This window comes from Rana temporaria, chromosome 12 (assembly GCF_905171775.1).
Source record: "Rana temporaria chromosome 12, aRanTem1.1, whole genome shotgun sequence".
NCBI classification, from domain to species: domain Eukaryota; kingdom Metazoa; phylum Chordata; class Amphibia; order Anura; family Ranidae; genus Rana; species Rana temporaria.
In genome coordinates, this window is record NC_053500.1 from 107,558,497 (window position 1) to 107,580,812 (window position 22,316).

At 44.4% G+C, this 22,316-nt stretch overlaps 1 protein-coding gene across 1 annotated transcript in view; it reads right to left on the reverse strand.

Moving 5' to 3' along the window:
* Positions 1–22,316, reverse strand: part of ST6GALNAC1 (ST6 N-acetylgalactosaminide alpha-2,6-sialyltransferase 1) — a 219,199-nt gene that overhangs the window by 129,591 nt on the left and 67,292 nt on the right. The window lies entirely within an intron of this gene.

The following is a 22,316-nucleotide window of genomic DNA, read 5'->3' on the forward strand; positions in this document are numbered from 1 at the left end:
CCAGATTCAGAGAGAATTCCGGCGGCCTAACGTAATGCATTTACGTTACACCGCCGCAAGTTTTATGGGCAAGTGCTTGATTCACAAAGCACTTGCCTGTAAACTTGCGGCGGCGTAGCGTAAATCCGTCCGGCGCAAGCCCGCCTAATTCAAATGGGGCATGGATCATTTAAATTAGGCGCGTTCCCACGCCGAACGTACTGCGCATGCTCCGTTTTGAAATTTCCCGCCGTGCTTTGCGCGAAATGACGTTGCATCGACGTAATTTTTTGAACGGCGACGTGCGTTACGTCCTTTCCTATTCACGGACAACTTACGCAAAAAAAAAATTGAAATTTGACGCGGGAACGACGGCCATACTTTAACATGGCAAGTCTAAAGATAGGCCACAAAATAGCAGCTTTAACTATACGCCGGGAAAAGCCGACTAGCGACGACGTAAGAAAATGCGACGAACGCGCGTACCTTCGTGGATCTCCGTAAACAGCTAATTAGCATACCCGATGCGGAAAACGACGCAAACTCCACCCAGCGGGCGCCAAAGTATTACACCTACAATCCCTAGGCGTACAAAGCCGTACGCCTGTCGGATCGAAGCCAGAAGCCGTCGTATCTTGGTTTGAGGATTCAAACTAAAGATTTGAAAATACGCCGGCGTATCAGTAGATAGATATTCTGGCGTATTTCAGCTGTGAATCTGGCGCTCTGTTTTCATTGCTTTCTGAATCCCTGTTGCAGATGTTTCCCTTTTCTGTCTAGGAAAACCATTATCACTGGGGTAGCAAGTGGGGGCAGTAAAACCCAACAGGATTTCTTATACTTCCTTACTGTATTCAAAATTTAAACAAGGAAGTTATGGACGGACAGACACTTTAATATTTAGCCAACAATTGAATGTTGCAGCTCCTTTCACATGTTTTCGAGGGGCTGTACAAAGCTTAGTAGCTGCAGCTGACATTAACACTGTGACAGACTCGGACCCTCTTATGTCTAAAATCATCCTATGTCCACTAGGGGCATTGGATGACTGAGAAATGATATCTTGGAATCCCTTGTCATGAGTGAAACCCCGTTATTAAAAGTTTATTTAAAAAACAAAGATTATGGACATATAGTAATAAAAAGATATAAAAAAAAAAAGGTGTAAACAAATACAAAATAAAATATGACTCCACTCCACTCCACCATTAAACATTATTTTTGGACTCTTATTTATGTATGATGTAAGTTCTAACATTTATGTGACATACATATGTAGCACTAACCCCCGAATGAGCTGCTAAATATTTTGGGTGGCATGTTACCTCTATCTTCTCGCTGTCCAGGGTAATAAAAGAGAGTCTGTGAAATTCCAATGTCCACACGATGCACTTCCTTTTCTGTATTTATTTGTAGAACTTGGTAGAAAATAAGTTAAAGGGGTGGAAGGGCAGGTAGGTAGGTTCAGGAGTATAATCTCGGATAGGAAACACTCCTGCTTCCAGCATACACAGTTCCTTTCGTCATCACTCTAGCCAGAGTGGGTATTGCTCACCCAGATAGGTCCCTCTCACAGGCCTAGCAGCCAGAATGGCACACGGATTAAAGTACAATCTCTGCCACAGACCTTCCTTTAACCACTTCCCGCCCGGCCTATAGCCGATTTACGTCCGGGAAGTGGTTATGAAATCCTGACAGGACGTTCCAGAACGTCCTGCAGGATTTCATGCCGCGCGCGCCCGTGGGGGCGCGCATCGCGGCGATCGGTGATGCGGGGTGTCAGTCTGACACCCTGCATCTCCGATCTCGGTAAAGAGCCTCCGGCGGAGACTCTTTACCACATGATCAGCCGTGACGGCTGATCCTGATGTAAACAGGAAGAGCCGTTGATGGCTCTTCCTCCACTCGCGTCTGACAGACGCGAGTAGAGGAGAGCCGATCGGCGGCTCTCCTGACAGGGGGGGTTCGCGCTGATTGTTTATCAGCGCAGCCCCCCCTCGGATCGCCACACTAGACCACCAGGGATGCCCATCCTGGACCACCAGGGTGGGCAAAAAAAAAAAAAAGCCTGAAAAAAAAAATAAGTTAAAAAAAAAAGCATTCAAAAAAAGAAAAAGATGCCAATCAGTGCCCACAAATGGGCACTGACTGGCAACCTGGCAAAATCAGTGCTGCCCCACAGTGTCCATCAGTGCCACCCCACAGTGTCCATCAGTGCCACCCCAGTGTCCATCAGTGCCACCCCACAGTGTCCATCAGTGCCACCCCACAGTGTCCATCAGTGCCACCCCACAGTGCCCATCCATGCCCAGTGCCCACCTATCAGTGCCCATCTGTGCCACCCATAAGTATCCATAAGTGCCGCCCATGAGTGCCCATCTGTGTCGCCTATGAGTGCCCAGTGCCGCTCATGAGTGCCCATCAGTGCCGCCTATGTGTGCCCATCAGTGCCGCCTATGTGTGCCCATCAGTGCCACCTATGTGTGCCCATCAGTGCCGCCTATGTGTGCCCATCAGTGCCGCCTATGAGTGCCCATCAGTGTCGCATACCAGCGCCGCCAATCAGTGCCACCTCATCTGTGCCCGTCAGTACTACCTCATCGATGTCCATCAGTGCCATCTCATCGGTGCCCATTAGTGCCGCCATATCAGTGCCCGTAATTGAAAGAGAAAACTTATTTACAAAAAAATTAACAGAAAAAAATAAAAACTTAATTTTTTTTTCCAAATTTTCAGCCTTTTTTTTTTTGTGCGCAAAAAAAAAATCGCAGAGGTGATCAAATACCACCAAAAGAAAGCTCTATTTGTGGGGAAAAAAAGGACGCCAATTTTGTTTTGGTACAGTGTAGCATGACCGCGCAATTGCCATTCAAAGTGCGACAGTGCTGAAAGCTGAAAATTGGCTTGGGCGGGAAGCTGCGTAAGTGCCCGGTATGGAAGTGGTTAAAGGAGACACTTTTGGTCAGGAATCCTCTGCCACAGGATTCAGCATCCGGATCTCTCCAGCTTAACTCCATTAGTACTTTGAATCTGACAGGCGACCACCATCAAGCCTCTCAGTGTATGCAGCGCTGTATCCTGGCCTAGGCCAACAACGCCCAGGCCTAGGGCAGCACGTTGCAGGGGGGCAGCACGGAAAGAGTTGCGGTCGGCTTGCGCTTATGAGGCAGACTGGGCAGAGAGACAAATTAGTCTAGTGCCCCCATAAAGCAGTCGCACTGCATCTGGTATGGTATGCAGGTGGCCAGCATTCCGCAACTGGGGGGGCGGAGCTTCTAATTTTGACTGGTGTCCTATCATCCATGTATTTTCTGCTGCACCATTGGCATGGTTCTTCTTAGTTCTCTCCATAAAATTATCAGAATTCTGTGTCTAAAGTAGAACTATAGGAACACTTTTTTTTTTCCATTTTGGATAGAGTAGGGGAAGGGTGGGTCTTAAACAGCAAGGGGTGTGGCCTTGACAGGAAGGGGTGGGGCATATTTAAATTAGGGGATGCACGAGTTTAGTCAGTCCTAGGGCAGCACAAATCCTAAATATACTACTGTGTCATTCTTTGATGAAGTTTCCAGTCCTTCTCCCAAGATACCAGCCTCTTGCATGGTCCTCTCCAGTATAGGTCCTCCCCTGGCTTCCTTCATGAAGTGGCTTCCTCCCGCAGGACAGACAGCACAGGATCTCCCTGATAAACGAAGGCCCCAGTCTAGCTACTAGGACCACCAGGCAAAGTCTCAACCCCCGACCAACGTGGAACACCCAATACACCTTGACACAGCTGCTGCCACCCTTGGCCTGACAAGGTAACAACACCCCCAGGCGAACAATGGTGGTTACTCCTAGCACAGCCATGGCTGGAACAGAGGCTACATTGCCCACAATTACACTTGTCTGAGCCAATTAGCCACTCAGACCCCTTCTAAATTTACAGCAGTGCCTGGTCAACAGGAGCAGGGCTCTACACATACATAAATAAATATATCACAAATAAAATGTATTTTTTGCAGGCATTGCCAAATCCTGAAAATGTATGGATGATACTAGTCAGCATTGGGCATGTTAGAGATTAAAGTGTATATATGTAACGTCTCTGCTATGTGAGTATTTAATGAGAGGGTTGGATCACAGCTGCAGAGGCTTCTCAGGTGTAACCACCAGTTTACTCTCTTAGTATACAGAAAGTTTGGGGTTTAACTCATCACATCCTCAAAGTAATACCAACATGTAGCTTGCTTATTCCATCATAAGCATGGCAATATAGGAAACAAATGATAAGTGACGCTGATAGGTGGGAGCGTTACAGTGCAACCTAACTAAGCAGTTCTTAGCTGACAAGTATCTAAGTGGCTGGATGATTAATATATGACTAGTGTTATATTACTCCATGTATATTAGACACAATATTGATATAGACACAGTCTTTCAGATGGTAAGGAGATGTATCTAAGGATAGGTTACAGCAACTAGTAAAACCTCACAATGGTAAGCAGATAGGTCATTAGTATCAATTCAAGTGTATTATGTGGTTAAAGATACTTGCGGTTCTGCTGGAGCTTATGGTGCACTGAGAGGAGCTTGTAGGGAAGTGCTAGAGGAGTCCCAAGATCCTGAGAACTGATGGTTCCTGGTAAGGATGATCCGAGAGGGATTGTGGCAGGATGCAGAGTGGTGAAGAGATGCAGTTTGCAGGTTCAGGAAGCCAAGGACTCCGTAGGCAGGGATGGATCTGGGTGCCAAGCACTCCAGTGGATCGTGGGATTCAGCGCTCAATGGGGTGATCGCAGGTGACGGCAGGGATCCGACAAAATAACGGAACACCCTGCCGTCATCTCTGCAAGCTTTAAATAGCCGGGAATTCGCGGGGAAACGACGCTGAGTCGCACTTCCGCGTTCCAGCGTGGAACGCAGACGTCCGCGCACCGGAAGTGACGCGGACGCCATACAGAACGGAGCGCAGCTGCTATTAGAAGGCACAGCTGCGCTCGTTGTAAAAAAAACAACATCTGAGATGTTACATACTCCCCTCCTCAAGGGGGCACCAACAGTGCTCCCTGAAAGAGAGGGTCGGTTAGGGTATCTACGGTGAAATTGTCTGATTAGGCGAGGGGCATGTATGTCTGAAGCAGCTTCCCAAGAATCATCCAGTTGGTCATAACCTTTCCAACGTATCAAGTATTGAAGGGTAGAACCACGTCTCCTGGAGTCTAGGATCTTTTCAATCTCGTATTCAGTTTCACCAAGTACCTCGACAGGAGGAGGGGGACATGGTTTCCTGTTAGGAAAAGGGTTAGAAACGAAAGGTTTAATGAGAGAAACATGAAATGAAGAATGTATCTTCCAATCTGGGGGTAAAAGTAACTTAACAGCGTTAGAATTGATCAAATGTGTTATTTGGAAAGGTCCAGTGAATTGGGTGCCTAATTTTTTTGATGGAATCTTAAGGTGAAGATTTCGGGTGGAAAGCCAAACCAAATCCCCAACCTTGTAAACAGGAGGAACAGACCTGTGAGCATCATAGTATTGTTTTTGTCTTTGTTGAGCAAACTTTAAATTAGAACGTAGAATGGCTAGTGTGTTCTTTAAAGTAGAGAGATAATGATCAACTGCTGGAACACTATTTGGGACGTAGGTGGTTGGTAGACTGTTTGGGTGGAAACCATAATTGGCAAAGAATGGCGTGAATCGAGATGAAGAACTAGTAGAATTGTTATAAGAAAATTCAGCAAGGGGAAGCAAGTGAAACCAATCATCTTGAAGATGTGTACAATAACATCGTAAGTATTGTTCGAGGATCTGGTTGACACGTTCTGTCTGTCCATTTGTTTGAGGGTGGTAGGCAGTGGACATGCGATGGTCAATTTGTAAAGCATTACATAAGGCTTTCCAAAATCTAGAAACAAATTGACTACCGCGATCTGAAATGATTTGAGAGGGAAGACCATGTATTTTGAGAATATTAGAAATGAAAGCCTTCGCTGTCTCCAGGGAGGTTGGTAATTTCTTCAAGGGTATGAAGTGTGCCATTTTAGTTAAGAGATCTACCGTGACCATAATGGTGTTGGCACCATTTGACCTAGGGAGATCAACTATAAAGTCCATAGACACAACATCCCAAGGTCTGTTAGGTACTGGGATGGAAGTGAGTAGACCAAAAGGGGGTCTCCTGGAATGTTTGTTACGAGCACAAATTTCACATGAATTAACATATTCATGGATCGTTTTGGCAAGGTTGGGCCACCAATAGTCTCTCTTAATCCGTTGGATTGTCTTGTTGATCCCAGGATGGCCGGCTAATGGTGAGTCATGAAGATGTCTGAGTAGTAGAAGTTGTAAATTGGGGGGGACGTAGAACTTGTTGTTGAAGGTGTAAACTCCATCTGGTAACCTAGTAAGACCACTTGGTAAAGAGGAGAGATCTTTGGAGAGTGACTGAGAGATCAACTGCCTAAAGGAGGTGGTAACACCAATGAAACGGTCAGATGGAATGATAGAGAGAGGTGCAATTTCAGTGTTTTGGTCCTCATACATTCGAGACAGGGAGTCAGCTTTGACGTTCTGTGTACCAGGTCTATAAGATATATAAAAATCGAACCTGTCAAAAAATAAACTCCACCTGACCTGACGGGCAGAGAGGGTCTTGCATGCCTTTAGATGCTGTAAATTACGGTGGTCCGTAAGGATGGTTATTGGGTATTTAGTACCCTCCAGTAGGTGTCTCCAATTTTGTAATGCATCTTTAATTGCAAGAAGCTCCTTTTCACCGATGGGGTAGTTCTTCTCTGCTGGTGATAGGGTCCTGGAGTAAAAGGCTACTGGGTGTAAAGGTTCAGATAGAGTTGGACGTTGAGAAAGTATAGCCCCTAAGGCATAATGGGAGGCGTCAACTTCTACAGTGAAGTGGTATTGTGGGTTAGGTAGTTGTAGGATAGGAGCAGAAGTGTAGCAATGCTTAAGAGTGTCAAAAGAATTCTGGGCTTCCTTTGACCATGAGAAGGGTGTCTTCGTGCTGGTAAGAGTACTCAATGGTTTGACAATTGCTGAGAAATTTTTAATAAATTTGCGGTAGTAGTTTGAGAAACCGAGAAAGCGTTGAAGAGCTTTCCTAGAGTGGGGGATTGGCCAAGAAATAATACACTCTACTTTAGAGGGATCCATCTGGATGCCTTGAGGTGTAATTTGGTATCCAAGGAAGGAAATACTTGACTGGCTGAAAACGCACTTCTCAAGTTTGGCATATAAGAAATGCGTTCTGAGCCTGGCCAAAACCCAACGAACATGTTTGGTGTGTTCCTCAAGTGTATCTGAGTAGATCAGAATGTCATCCAGGTATATTACTACACAGATGTCAAGTAGATCTCGGAATATGTCATTTATGAACCACTGGAAAGTAGCAGGTGCGTTACAAAGTCCGAATGGCATCACAGTGTATTCAAAGAGACCATAACGAGTCTTGAAAGCGGTCTTCCACTCATCGCCTGGACGAATCCTGATCAAATTGTAGGCACCCCTGAGGTCTAATTTTGTGAAAACTTTTGAAGTTTGAAGACGTTCAATGAGTTCTGGAATAAGTGGTAGGGGGTAGCGGTTCTTAACAGTGATACGGTTGAGGGCACGGTAATCAATGATAGGTCGTAGAGAGCCATCTTTATTTTTAACAAAGAACATGGCAGCACTTGCGGGGGAAGTGGATGGTCTAATAAAGCCCCTTTTCAGGTTTTCATCTAGGTAATCCTTCAGATGTACGAGTTCTGGTTGTGATAGCGGATAGATATGTGCAGTTGGAATTGGACTGTCAGGAATGAGATCTATAGGACAGTCGTATATACGATGGGGGGGAAGGATCTCTGCGTTGGTTTTACTGAAAACATCTGAGAAATCTTGTAGATAATTAGGGAGATCCTTACAGTAAACTTCTGTGGAGAGAATTGAAAAAATGGGGTAGCAAGTCTCCTGGCAGAATGTGGAGTTGAGATTGAGTGAGTGGTTAGACCAATGGAAACTTGGCTGATGGAGTAGTAACCAAGGTAACCCGAGAACTATTGGGAATAATGGAGATGGAATGACATCAAAGACAAGGGTCTCTGTATGGCTACTCCCGCAAGTGACCAGTAGAGGTGAGGTTTGAGAGGAGATAGGGCCCGACGTGGAACTAGATCCATCAATAAAAGTGACAGAGAGAGGATTTTGTTTAACCACACATGGAATTTTATTAGAATTTACAATTCCTAAATCAATGAAGTTGCCACAGGCACCGGTGTCGACCATGGCGTCGATGGTGATTCTATCTTGGTCCCACTGTAAAGTAAGAGTGACATATATAAAGCGATTAGTGGTAGTTCCAGGTGAATTGGTCTTACATATGTTAGAGAAGTTACCTTCGGCGTTTCTCTTAAGAAGTGGGCAGGTAGAGACAATATGATCTGGAGCGGAACAGTAGAGACAAAGGTTCTGAGCTCTGCGACGTTGTTTCTCAGCCAGTGATAGAGGACCTTTGACAGCTCCGAGTTCCATGGGAACATCCTTAGGAGGTGACTTGGATCTCCTGAATTGTGGAGCAAGGTAAGTGGTGACACGTTCAGCCTTCCTTTCTCGTAGACGTCGGTCAATGGTGAGGGATAAATGCATAAGTTCCTCTAGAGATGGAGGGAGTTCAACGCGAGCAATCTCATCCTTCATTGGTTCAGATAATCCAATTCTAAATTGGTTACGCAGAGCGATATCTGTCCATTGGGTTTCTCGACTCCAACACTTAAATTCTGAAATATAGTCCTCAACAGGTCTTTTCCCTTGTTTGAGGTTTCTGACGGTGTTCTCTGCGGTAAGCTGTTTGTTTGGGTCTTCATAAAGAAGTGACATCTCATCCAAAAAAGTATTAAATGCGCCGAGTAAATCACCATGTTCTTCCACATATGCATCAGCCCAGATTCTAGGTTCTCCTCTAAGATAAGATATGAGGGTGAGAATTCGAACTCTGTCTGAGTAATAGGTGCGGGGGCGTAAATCAAACATGAGGCGGCAAGAGCTGATAAATTGGCGGAAAAACTTTCGGTCCCCAGAAAAGGGTTCTGGGGGGCAGACCTTAGGTTCAGGTCTCTCCCTTGGTTGGGCAAAATTTTGGTTACGTAGGGCGTCATTTTCTAAACGTAAATCGTTCATAGTGGCTGTGAGGGTATCCACTCTTTGTGAAAGTCCAACTAGGTGGTTAGCAAGATCTGCTGGATCCATTTTAATTTTTAGAGGTTCCGTTATTATGTAACGTCTCTGCTATGTGAGTATTTAATGAGAGGGTTGGATCACAGCTGCAGAGGCTTCTCAGGTGTAACCACCAGTTTACTCTCTTAGTATACAGAAAGTTTGGGGTTTAACTCATCACATCCTCAAAGTAATACCAACATGTAGCTTGCTTATTCCATCATAAGCATGGCAATATAGGAAACAAATGATAAGTGACGCTGATAGGTGGGAGCGTTACAGTGCAACCTAACTAAGCAGTTCTTAGCTGACAAGTATCTAAGTGGCTGGATGATTAATATATGACTAGTGTTATATTACTCCATGTATATTAGACACAATATTGATATAGACACAGTCTTTCAGATGGTAAGGAGATGTATCTAAGGATAGGTTACAGCAACTAGTAAAACCTCACAATGGTAAGCAGATAGGTCATTAGTATCAATTCAAGTGTATTATGTGGTTAAAGATACTTGCGGTTCTGCTGGAGCTTATGGTGCACTGAGAGGAGCTTGTAGGGAAGTGCTAGAGGAGTCCCAAGATCCTGAGAACTGATGGTTCCTGGTAAGGATGATCCGAGAGGGATTGTGGCAGGATGCAGAGTGGTGAAGAGATGCAGTTTGCAGGTTCAGGAAGCCAAGGACTCCGTAGGCAGGGATGGATCTGGGTGCCAAGCACTCCAGTGGATCGTGGGATTCAGCGCTCAATGGGGTGATCGCAGGTGACGGCAGGGATCCGACAAAATAACGGAACACCCTGCCGTCATCTCTGCAAGCTTTAAATAGCCGGGAATTCGCGGGGAAACGACGCTGAGTCGCACTTCCGCGTTCCAGCGTGGAACGCAGACGTCCGCGCACCGGAAGTGACGCGGACGCCATACAGAACGGAGCGCAGCTGCTATTAGAAGGCACAGCTGCGCTCGTTGTAAAAAAAACAACATCTGAGATGTTACAATATAAACCCTGAATGTATGTTTTAGTACGTTTGGCATCATGCCTCACTCTGTATGGTTTTTTTCAGATGGGCATTCAGATCAGGTCCACCTAAGAGTTTTTCAGGCGAACCTGATCTAAAAGTCCATGCATTCCTACGAACTTGCAGACAGAAGAGGACTCAGCAGGGGACCAGCTCATAGATCCCCTGTGGATTGGAACAGAATCCACCCAATGAGATAGATTGGAAAGATTGGAAAGGGATTAATAAGGGATTAAGACACATGTTAGGTCTTTATTGCAGTATGTAGATTCACCCTCTCTATTTATATAGTAGGTAAGGTTGAAAAGGTTGAAAAATGACACAAGTCCATCAAGTCCAACCTATTTGTCCTGGTTACCGCTATCATCTAAAGTGTAAGTAAGAAAGAGTCCCTAGACTCTTAAATCTCTCTTAACCACTTCCGGACCGCCTCCTGCACATATACGTCGGCAGAATGGCACGGCTGGGCACAAGCACATATATATACGTCCTGTACTTGTACCCAGCCGTGGGTCGCAGGCTCCCGCGACCTGGTCCGAAGCTCGAGTGCGGCGATCGGTCCCCGGAGATGAAGAACGGGGAGAGCCGTGTGTAAACACGGCTTCCCCGTGCTTCACTGTTACGGCGTATCGATCGCGTCATCCCCTTTATAGGGGAGACACGATCGATGACGTCACACCTACAGCCACACCCCCCTACAGTTGTAAACACTCACAAAGTGAACCCTAACTCCTACAGCGCCCCCTGTGGTTAACTCCTAAACTGAAACTGTCATTTTCACAATAAAGAATGCAATTTAAATGCATTTTTTGCTGTGAAAATGACAACGGTCCCAAAAATGTGTCAAAAGTGTCCGCCATAATGTCGCAGTCACGAAAAAAATTGCTGATCGCCGCCATTAGTAGTAAAAAAAAAATAAAAAATAAAAATGCAATAAAACTATCCCCTATTTTGTAAACGCTATAAATTTTGCGCAAACCAACCGATAAACGATTATTGCGATTTTTTTTTTTACCAAAAATAGGTAGAAGAATATGTATCGGCCTAAACTGAGGGAAAAAAAATTATATATGTTTTTGGGGGATATTTATTATAGCAAAAAGTAAAAAATATTGAATTGTTTTCAAAATTGTCGCTCTATTTTTGTTTATAGCGCAAAAACGAAAAACCGCAGATGTGATCAAATACCAGCAAAAGAAGGCTCTATTTGTGGGGAAAAAAGGACGCCAATTTTGTTTGGGAGCCACGTCGCACGACCGCGCAATTGTCTGTTAAAGCGACGCAGTCCCGAACTGTAAAAACACCTTGGGTCTTTATTGGTCCGGGGCTTAAGTGGTTAAGCCGCGTACACACGTAAATTTTTAATGTCCGAAAAAAAACAATGTTTTTCTCGATGTGATTCTTGTCAAGCCTGCCTTGCATACACACGATCGTGAAAAAAAATGCTCCAGCAAAGCGCGCTGACGTACAACACATACGACAGCACTATAAAGGGGAAGTTCCATTCAGATGGCGCCACCCTTTGGGCTGCTTTTGCTGATTTTGTGTTAGTAAAAGTTTGGTGAGAGACGATTCGCGCCTTTCAGTCTTCATGCTTTTCAGTGTGTTACAGCGTGACGAATGTGCTATCTCCATTACAAACGATAGTTTTACGAGAACGAGTGCTCCGGTCTCATAACTTACTTCTGAGCATGCGCCATTTTTTCACGTCGTTAAAGCCTACACACGACTGTTTTTCACGACGTGAAAAACTACATGAAAAATGACGAAAAATTAGAGCATGTTCTAAATTTTTAATGCCCATTTTTCACATAGAGAAAAATGCTTTGGAGCCTACACACAATCATTTTTAATGACAATTGAAAAAAATTGCTTTTTTCACGTCATGAAAAACGGTTGTGTGCAGGGCCGCCATCAGAAATTATGGGGCCCCTTACACAGCTTTAGTCATGGTCTCCCAGGAGCAGAGAAAGGGGGGGGGGGGGGTGCTGCCGTCTGAAATTGAAATTGAGAAGCGGGAGGGGGGCTGCCGCGGATTGAGAAGCGGAGGGGGGGCCCTTTACAAATCATTAATAAAAATTTAAAATGTATGAAAAAATATATAAAATAAATAAATAAACATTTATATATATATATATATATAAAAAAGGGGGGGTTGCCATCCAGGGCCCTGGGGACCTCTGGGCCCTTTAATAAAAAAAAAAACATTTATAAAAAAAAAGGGGGGGGGGGTTTGCCACATGGGGCCCTGGAGACCTCATGAGCCCTTTAATATAAAGAAAATAAAAAGAAAAAAAAAATATATATATATATATATAAAAAATAATTTATAAAAAAAAGGGGGGTTGCCATCCGGGGCCCTGGGGACCTTTAATAATAATAATTATATATATATATATATATATATATATATATATATATATATATATATATATAAATGTATTTATTTTTTTATTAAAAAAGGGGTGTTTTCATCCCGGGCCCTGGGGACCCCCGTGCCCCTAAGAAAAAAAATTGTCCCTTTAATAAAAAATATATACTATAAAAAATATTTTTTTTATAAAAAATAAATAAAAAAAAGGGGGGTTGCCATCCGGGCCCCTGCTGGCCCGGGGCCCGCTACAACAGGGCCAGCGGCCCTGGTTGTGTGTACGCTTTACACTATACAAAATGAAAATAAAGGTTTGCCTTGATTTCTATGTTGAGCAAATATTTTTTGTTGAAAAGTTTCTTACCTGAAGACCCATAACTGAAATATCTATTTTAGGTATACTCAAATAATATTTCAGTACAATGCTGATTTTCTCATGATAAGACCCACATAAAGTACCCGTGGTGCTGTCTTTTCCCATAACTCTGACTTATGTCTAGAACATTAGCATGCCCACATATTTCTTGGGTGGTTGGAATCATTAGCTCTGAAAAACACAGTTTAGCTTTCTCAGCATAATTTCTAACTCCTAGTTCCATCACTGAGCTTAAAATGATTTGATTTAGACTTTCGAAATGCTATTTAAACCAATAGCTATTACAACACTAAAATTAAACATGCAAGGCATGGCAAACAAAAACTATGAAAAATTCACAATTATAAACACTGCTTAGAGAAATTGGCTGTTTTAGGTGTACTGTCAGTTACCAGTAAAAACAGTTATAAAAACATTGGTGTTGTTTAGAACTTTGATTTAAAACTTTTCAAAGCAACCTGAAGGAAATAACAGAGTTTCAAAAAATATGAGCTTGTCAATCTCAAATCTGAAATGCAGAAGCATTGATAAAAAACGAAATGCCAAACCGCTGATTCCTCTGCAGAGTCAGGTAGGAGCAATTAACAACCAGACTTAAACCTAACAAATATAATGCTGCTCCACTGAGTACAGTAGAGCCAAAATTGTCTCTGTCCTCATGGGCCAGGAAAACCACCAAAAATTCTCATGCTCCCAAGAGCTGAGTATCCTGCTTTACAGTGGATGGGTAAAGATGATAGACAGTTAGAGAATGCGACAGTGCATGTGGCATTCTACATGAAGAAAAAATAAAACTTTGAAGTGAGTATAGCAGCATATATGTAGTGCAGTTGAAGCTGTCACTAGAAAAAAGTCGGCCATACCATGACAGGTACTTTTACATACAGAGTAATACAACATCAGTAGCTCATTATGGGTGGATCCCTACCACTAGCTATCTATTGGCAAAAAGTGGACCAATGTACAAAAATAGTGCAACATATTTTCTCTTGAATTGCGGATTTATTTACCTGCAAGAGAACAAAGGAGTAAACAACATACACATTCCATTTTAGTTTTTAAAGCGGAATTCCACCTAAAAATGGAACTTCCGCCTAACCCACTCCTCGCCCCCTTACATGCCACATTTGGCATGTACTTTTTGGGGGGGGGAGTGGGGGCTTCAGGAGAAGGGGACTTCCTGTCCCACTTCCTCCTTCCGCTGAGGGGCTGGAAGGGCGATTAGCTTAATCGCCTTTTCACAGCCCCTCCCTGTAGGAGAACGCCTGTCCAATCGGACGGCGCCGCGCTGCTCGCGCATGCGCAGTGGGTGCCCGGCCGTGAAGCCGAAAGCTGTCACTGCCGGGTGCCCACACTAAGAATGAAGACGCCGGCGAGGGGGGGCGAGGAGCGGAGCCCCGGCCGGCGCGTCGCTGGAGCCGTGGAGCAGGTAAGTGTCTGTTTAATAAACGTAAAAAAAAAAGGTGGAAAACCCCTTTAAGCACTATTTCCCCAGAAATGATCATCCAGTGCATTAACATTGCATCACTTTGTATAACATTGGGGTATACACTTATAGCTGGATTCAGGTAGGGCGGCGTAATTTTGACCCGGCATAGCGTATCGTATTTACGCTACGCCACCGTAAGTCAGAGAGGCAAGTGCTGTATTCACAAAGCACTTGCCGCCTAAGTTACGGCTTCGTAGCGTAAATGGGCTGGCGTAAGCGTGCCTAATTCAAATGAGGAACAGGGGGCGTGTTTTATGTAAATGATTCGTGACCTGACGTGATTGACGTTTTTAACGAACGGCGCATGCGCCGTCCGTGGACATATCCCAGTGTGCATTGCTCCAAAGTACGCCGCAGGGACGTATTGGTTTCGACGTGAACGTAAATTACGTCCAGCCCCATTCGCAAACGATGTAAAATTTTCAAAATTCGACGCGGGAACGACGTCCATACTTAACATTGGCTAGGCCAGCTATTTGTTCGACTAACTTAACGCCTGAAAACGCCTTACGTAAACGGCGTAGCTTTACTGCGACGGGCAAGCGTACGTTCGTGAATCGGCGTATCTCGCTGATTTACGCATTCTAGGCGTAAATCAGCGTTCACGCCCCTAGCGGCCGGCGGAACTAGACAGCTAAGATACGACGGTGCAGGCCATCGTATCTTAGCTACATTTAAGTGTAACTCAATTTGAGAATACACTTAAATGTACGACGGCTTAGATTCCGAGTTACGACTTAACTCTTTGTGAATCTAGCTATTAAAGTCCATTACTTTGTTTCTAGTACTCTACCACCACCTAGTGGCACAGAAAGTGCAATAGACACAGATCAATATATTTGAATGACTGGAGCTAAAATGCAGTTATTTTGACATGGAGACATTCTCTGCCAACCTGTAACAGAGCAGAAAAACATATCCTCTCTAAACTACAACAAATTACTAATTATAACCAGCTCAACAGAAAAAAAAACATATTAGTCCACATAAAAAAAAAAAAAAATCTTATCCACAAGTCCGTGACTACTGTAGAAAAAAAACAGCATTGTATAAAAATGAAAAAATCAACCACAACTGATAATTTGTATACAAGTCTATCAGTCTGCAAAAGTAAAGAATCCTCTCTGCATATCTAGCATGAGATATGGAGAGGGCATGTCACTTATTAAAGACACAAGTTGCCACCTGACTTAGGCAAGGGTTCAGTTATGTTCATAAACAATAGAGACCTCCAGCAGTCTGAAACATAATAGGGCTCACAAAAACAATCAGGGACCTCGACCTTCCTTCCGCCAGGACCCCAGATATTAATGGAACACACCTGATTCCTAAGCCCAGTTTTCTGGATCGCCACCTTTTTTCAATAAATGAACATCCTCAGGTACCTCTTCCAGAATTCAGGAGAGTGTTGGTTTCTGAGAGGCTTTTGGACATTAACCTCTTGACCACTGGGCACTTAAACCCCCTTCCTGACCAGACCAATTTTCAGCTTTCGGTGCTCTCACAATTTGAATGACAATTACTCACTCATACAACATTGTACCCATTTGAAATTTTTGTCCTTTTTTTCACACAAATAGAGCTTTCTTTTGGTGGTATTTTATCACCTCTGGGTTTTTTATTTTTTGCGCTATAAAAGATAAACGACTGAAAATTCTGTAAAAAAAAATCTAGTTTCTGTCATATTAGCAGGTTATTTCTCACACACAGCATATGCATACCACAAATTACACCCCAAAACACATTCTGCTATCCCTCCGAGTATGGGGATACCACATGTTGTGAGACTTTTACACAGCGTGGCCACATACAGAGGCCCAACATGCAGGGAGCACCATGAGGCGTTCTGGAGCACCCAGGCCAATTCTGACATTTCTCTCCTACATGTAAAAATCATCATTTATTTGCTAGAAAATTACATAGAACCCCAAAACATTATATATACTTTTTTAGCAAAGATCCTAGAGAATACAATGGCGGCCGTTACAACTGTTTATCTAGCATGGTATTTTCGCAGAAATCTTTTGAATGTGTTTTTAAAAAAAAACAGTTTTGTGCTTAAAAAAACAAACAGTAAAGTTAGCCCAATTTTTTTTCATAATGTGAAAGATGAAGTTACGCAGAGTAAATAGATACCCAACATGTCACACTTCAAAATTGCGCACACTCATGGAATGGCGCCAAACTTTGCTACTTAAAAATCCCCATAGGCGACGCTTTAATTACTTTTATTGGTTACATGTTTTTAGTTACAGAGGAGGTCTAGGGCCAAAATGATTGCTCTCGCTCTAACGTTCGCAGAGATACCTCACATGTGTAGCTTGAACACCGTTTTCATATGTGGGCAGGACTTACGTATGCATTCGCTTCTGCATGCGAGCACACAGGGACAGGGGCGCTTTAAAAACATGGGTATTGCAGAGTATTTGGGTATTGCAGAGTATTGGGGTATTGCAGAGTATCGCGCAGGGTATTGCAGAGTATTGGGGTATTGAGAGTATTGCGTAGGGTATTGAAGAGTATTGCGCAGGGTATTGCAGAGTATTGCGCAGGGATAGCTGAGCTGGGATGGATGGATGGCTGGATCTGTGACTGCATTTGTCACAGATCCAGCCCTCAGTGCTGCTGCTGACACCCGCTCTCCCCCCCTCCTCTCACACTGTACTGAACGGTACAGAGAGGAGAGGGAGGAACCGGCGTCATCAAATGACGCCGGTTTGTTTACAAGTGATCACTCCGTCATTTGACGGAGCGATCATGTGGTAAACGGCCGCTATCAGCGGCAATTTACCGCGATCCGTGATGCGCCGGGTCTTCTAGACCCGGCACTCACGGATGATTCCAGGAGCGTGCCCCAGGTAGCGCGGGAGTGGAGGATTCTGGGAGGACGTCACAGGGACATCCTCCCAGAATAACTCGACCGCGCTGTAGCAGTAAAATGTCCATGGCGCGGTCGGCGAGTGGTTAAGATACTCCCACACTCACCATTGTCACACCAGCCTTGCTGATGCTCCTTTCATCCATGATGAGCTAAGGCACATTGGGATACGCAAAAACGAATTCCAAAGCCACCTTCTTGTGAACTATTCTCTGCAGCCTTGAGAAATGCAATATCAGTACCCCCAATGCACTCATATTTTTGAGCAACAGTCATTGGCTCCTCTCAGACAGTCCTCGACTCTACATCTTTAGTATTGGCAGGTATAGGCAGTTCTGGCTCTCTAGCAAATTTCCACCCACAACCACAGAATAAACTCCAAAGCTTCTGTGCAGAACCCCAAACTTCCATTCACCATACTGAGTGGCAGGTTACTTGGCAGCAAATCCAGCAGGGGTGCTCCACAGTGTCCACAGCAGCTCCACGCTTTGATCACTTCAGTCAACTTCCGGCAGTTCCCACAGACCAGACACAGTTCCAACCCTTTTATAGTACCTAGGGCCAAGCACCCATGGCCATTTGTGATTTCGGAGAAACCTGCACAGATGTCTCTGTAATTGTGGGAAAAATCGGGACTGACAAGCAGGAGTGAAATCGTGCGAGTTCAGCTGAACTTGCACGGCTTCACTCCTGCAGCCCAGTGTGAACCTGGCAAAAGTACAGAATTTTCTTTTTGTTCTTTCTACAAAGCTAGTTAGCAATATTGTTTAGACACTGAGGCCTTCAAGACATTGTACAAATACTAAGTAAGATATCTGTGTAGCATATAAATGTTTTCTATTTTAGAAAAAATATAAACTTTAATCTCTTTCAGAACCTCTAAAGCTAAACGGTAAGGCCTACCGGAAATTGTAGAAAAATAGCTATGCAGTTTTCAAAATACTGCTTCCTTTTTATAGTGTAAAAGTACACTCTATAGTGTGTAGCGCCTGTGTACTTTCGTACAGGTGCTATATTTAAATTTAGCGGGGGAATGAGAGCGTTATGTTGATCTCATTCCTTAATTTGTTAAATTTGGCTGTCGCCAAATCTGGATTGTCCTGTGGGTCAGTCTGTGCCCCAGAGATGCAATCTCATCTCTGGGCGGCAGGTGGCGCCAGAGGGGGTCTCGGCGGAGCTGTTTCTTCTTAGCAGCCAATTCGAGTTTTCCCTCGCGGGGAATGCTGGGGAGGGGTATTTCTGTGGCGGAGGCCGTTGTTCAGGGCTCTTCACCCGCGGGTTCCTGGTTCCAGGTGCACATAATGGGCCCCACCACTATGGCCTACCAGGCCGGGGTCGCGTGCTGCACGGAGTTCCTGACTCTGGGCTCTCATAGCCCGGAGCAACTGATGCTGCCAGGGGACCCCAGTGACCTACTGGGTTCCCATACCTATTGAGAAGATCCCAAGCTGGGTGCTGTTCGGTGGGGGATCGGTCTGAGGAGAACCCGTGGGCAGGTGATCCAACAGGGCTTGAACGAACCACCGGGGATCTGGGTGACTAGACACTGACAGGTTGCATCCAAACTGTTAGTTGGTGACCCCAAAAGACATACTGGGAGGATTTGCTCTATCTTTCTAATTCTCAAGCACTAGGCCTGTGGCAGAGGTCCCACCTTAACATCCCAATTTAATCAGAGCCAAGTCGGTGGCAGAGACTTGTTCCTCCCAGAAGTTCTAAGTGGCGCTCTGGCTGCCAGGCCTGTGAGAGAGGTCTGTCCAGGGGCACTTCCCCCACTCCGGCTGGAGTGGCGACGTAGACGAATACAATTGCTAAAGGGCAGGATTGCCTGTACTATCCATAGCCTGATTCTGCGAAGTTGCTCTTCCTTCATCAACCTATCCTGTCTACCTCAAGTTGACATGTTGGTCGTGTTTGACAAGAGAATAAAGCATTGAAAACGTCAACCAACGGTTCTGGAGATTTTTATTATTGCTCTCAGCACTACCATCACCCTTAGACACAGTATAGAGGTAACTTAAATAAGCCGATCCCAAATCTAACCAGCGGCTCCTCCGGGGGTAGCGCTACAAGTGTATATTTGGTCTTAACAGCTGCACGTCATGTGTCATTTTTTTTAAATGCCTTCAATAAAAAAAAAGGGGCATCCAAGAGATGCTGATACTCTGATGTAGCACTACCTCCGAAGGAGCTGCTGCGTATTTGTGGGTGGCACGTTACCTCTATCTTCTCGCTGTCCAGGGTGAAAAGAGAGTCCAAGAAATTTCAATGTCCACACAGTGCGCTTCTTTTTCTGGGATTTATTTGCAGAACTTCAATAAAATAAGTAAAAGGGTGGAAGGATAGGTAGGTTCAGGTGCATAATCACAAATAGGAAACAGTCCTGCTTCCAGCAAACAGTTATTGTCGCCACTCTAGCCAGAGTGGGTATTGCTCACCCGGATAAGTCCCTCTCACTGGCCTAGCAGCCGGGATGGCGCACGGAATAAAGTACAGTCTCTGCCACAGACCTTCCTTTATGAGGAGACACTTTTGGTCCGGAAACCCCTGCCACAGGATTCAGCACCCAGATCTCTCCAGATTAACTTTTGTAGAACTTAGATCTGACAGGCGACCACCGTCGAGCCTCTCAGTATATGGTGCATCCTTCGATGAAGTTTCCAGGCCTTCTCCCAAGATTCCAGCCTCTTGCAGCCTCTTGCATGGCCCTCTGCAGGATAGTTCCTCCCCTGGCTTCCTTCATCAAGTGGCTTCCTCCCTCAGTACGGACAGCACAGGATCACCCTTTCAGAATAGCAGGACTACCAGGCGAAGCCGCAACCCCGGACCAACGTGGTCCCGGAGTCAGGATTCAGGACACGCACCTCAGGGCTGGCAGGCCACAAGGCGCGAACGAACACCCCGCAAATGGCGTCTGTCCCTTAAACACCCCTCCCCAGCATGCAAAGTGGGGCGACCACTCACACTGATTCGCTGCTGAGGGGAACACCCAATACACCTTGACCTTGCTGCTGCCACCCTTGGCCTGGGGTGGTAATGACACCCCCAGGCAAACAATGGTGGAACTCCCAGAACAGCCATGGCTGGAACAGAGGCTAAATTTGCCATTAATCACACTAGTCTGAGCCCAAATAACAGCCCACTAAATTTAAAGCAGCACCTGTTCAACAGGAGCAGGTCGCTACATTTATATGAGTTTAACTGATTCCTGTCTGCACTATAATGATGGATACATCACAGGCCTACATTGCTGGGAGGCCGTCAATAGACGTTCTCCCCTTTGCTGACAGCATGAGGAAAAAATAAAGCAGATCACCGGCTTCTGTGATGGGGACATCGGTCCCAAAGAGGAAGAGGCACAGCCACCTCAGCTGTGCCGCCCAGAGGTGATCAAATACCACAAAAAGAAAGCTCTGTTTGTGGGAAAAAAAAGATAAAAATGTAATTTGGGTACAGTGTTGTATGACCGCGCAATTGTCGTTCAAAAAGTGACAGCGCTGAAAGATGAAGATTGGTCTGAGTAGGAGGGGGGTTTAAATGCCAGGTAAGCAAGTGGTTAAACAAGATAGTGAGAGGGCAAGAAACATTTGAAGAGCCCAGTGGCTTAGGTTAGGCTGATCACAACAAGCAAAACTACCCTTCTGTGGGTCCTCCAGCAGGGTACCAGGAAAAAAATAAGATTTTTTTGTTTGTGTGCTCACCTTGGTAACAGACGCATTATCTCCAATTAAAATCCCATTATCCGTAGTAATGTCGGGAACACGGACCACCCTACGCGTTTCATCAAAACGCATAGGGTGGTCTGTGTTCCCGACGTTACTACGCCTCTCCATATGGAGATTTTGTGAAACGGCCGACGAACTTAGTGGAGGAGACTTGGAGGAGACGCAGAGAAACGTTGTATCAGTACCCACATACACTGCGCATTTTCTACTTGCTCTTGTAAGTGCAATACGATCTTTTTCATTCAACCTATTTTATCGCAGTATACACAATGGATATTCTTTTCTTATTTCTTTGAGATATTATTGATTCCGATCCTCTGCATACGTCCAGTTTTAATCACGAGTCTTCAGGGAGACGTTAAACACCCCAGGCACATACTGACCGCTGTGATTGTGGTCACAGCTTCTGGTAGGGAGACTGCAACAACAGCACTTTGGTGTCCCCCCTGGTGGAAGGAGTGTGTACTTTTTGGTTTTACCACACAGTTCAGATAAAGGAAGAATTCCCTTGGCTTATGCACATTCAGTTGTGGAATATTGGGAGTTTTTTTTTTACTATCTTTAGTGGTTCACCACGTTCACTTATTTATGCATTTCTATTTTGTATTATTTAGTTTTGATTTCACTGTTATTTCATATATGCTTGTTTTTGGAATATTGTTTTTCATTCACGTATTCTGCACATTTTTTTTTACTATTTTTCATATAAATTTTGGGTATCATCAATACAAATTTTATAGCGCTTTTCCAATTTTGTATCTACAATTTTTTGTTACTGGCAGCAATTTTCTCAATCACTCGATTTAGTTCAGAGCAGTATTTTTTCCAATTCTTTGGTTTGTTTTACATATATATATATATATATATATATATATATATATATATATATATATATATAAGTCATATATATAAGTCACCATGAGTCTTTCAGTTGCTGTTCTAGTCAACTGTCATATGGGAGGAACAGGAGTCACATGTTTCCCTATTTCCATAATTACTGGTAGGGATGAGCTTCGAGTTTGAGTCGAACATGATTTCGACTCAAACATTGGCTATTCGCCAGTTTGGCAAACAGCGAACAATTTGGGGTGCAAATTCGAAAAGCCACGGAACACACTGTGGGAGAATTATAAAATGCTAATTGTAAAGGTTAATTTTCAAGTTATTGCCCTAAAAAGTGTTTGGGGACCCGGGTCCTGCCCCAAGGGATATGTATCAATGCAAAAAAAAGTTTTTTGAAAACGCCCGTTTTTTCGGGAGCAGTGATTTTAATAATGCTTAAAGTGAAACAA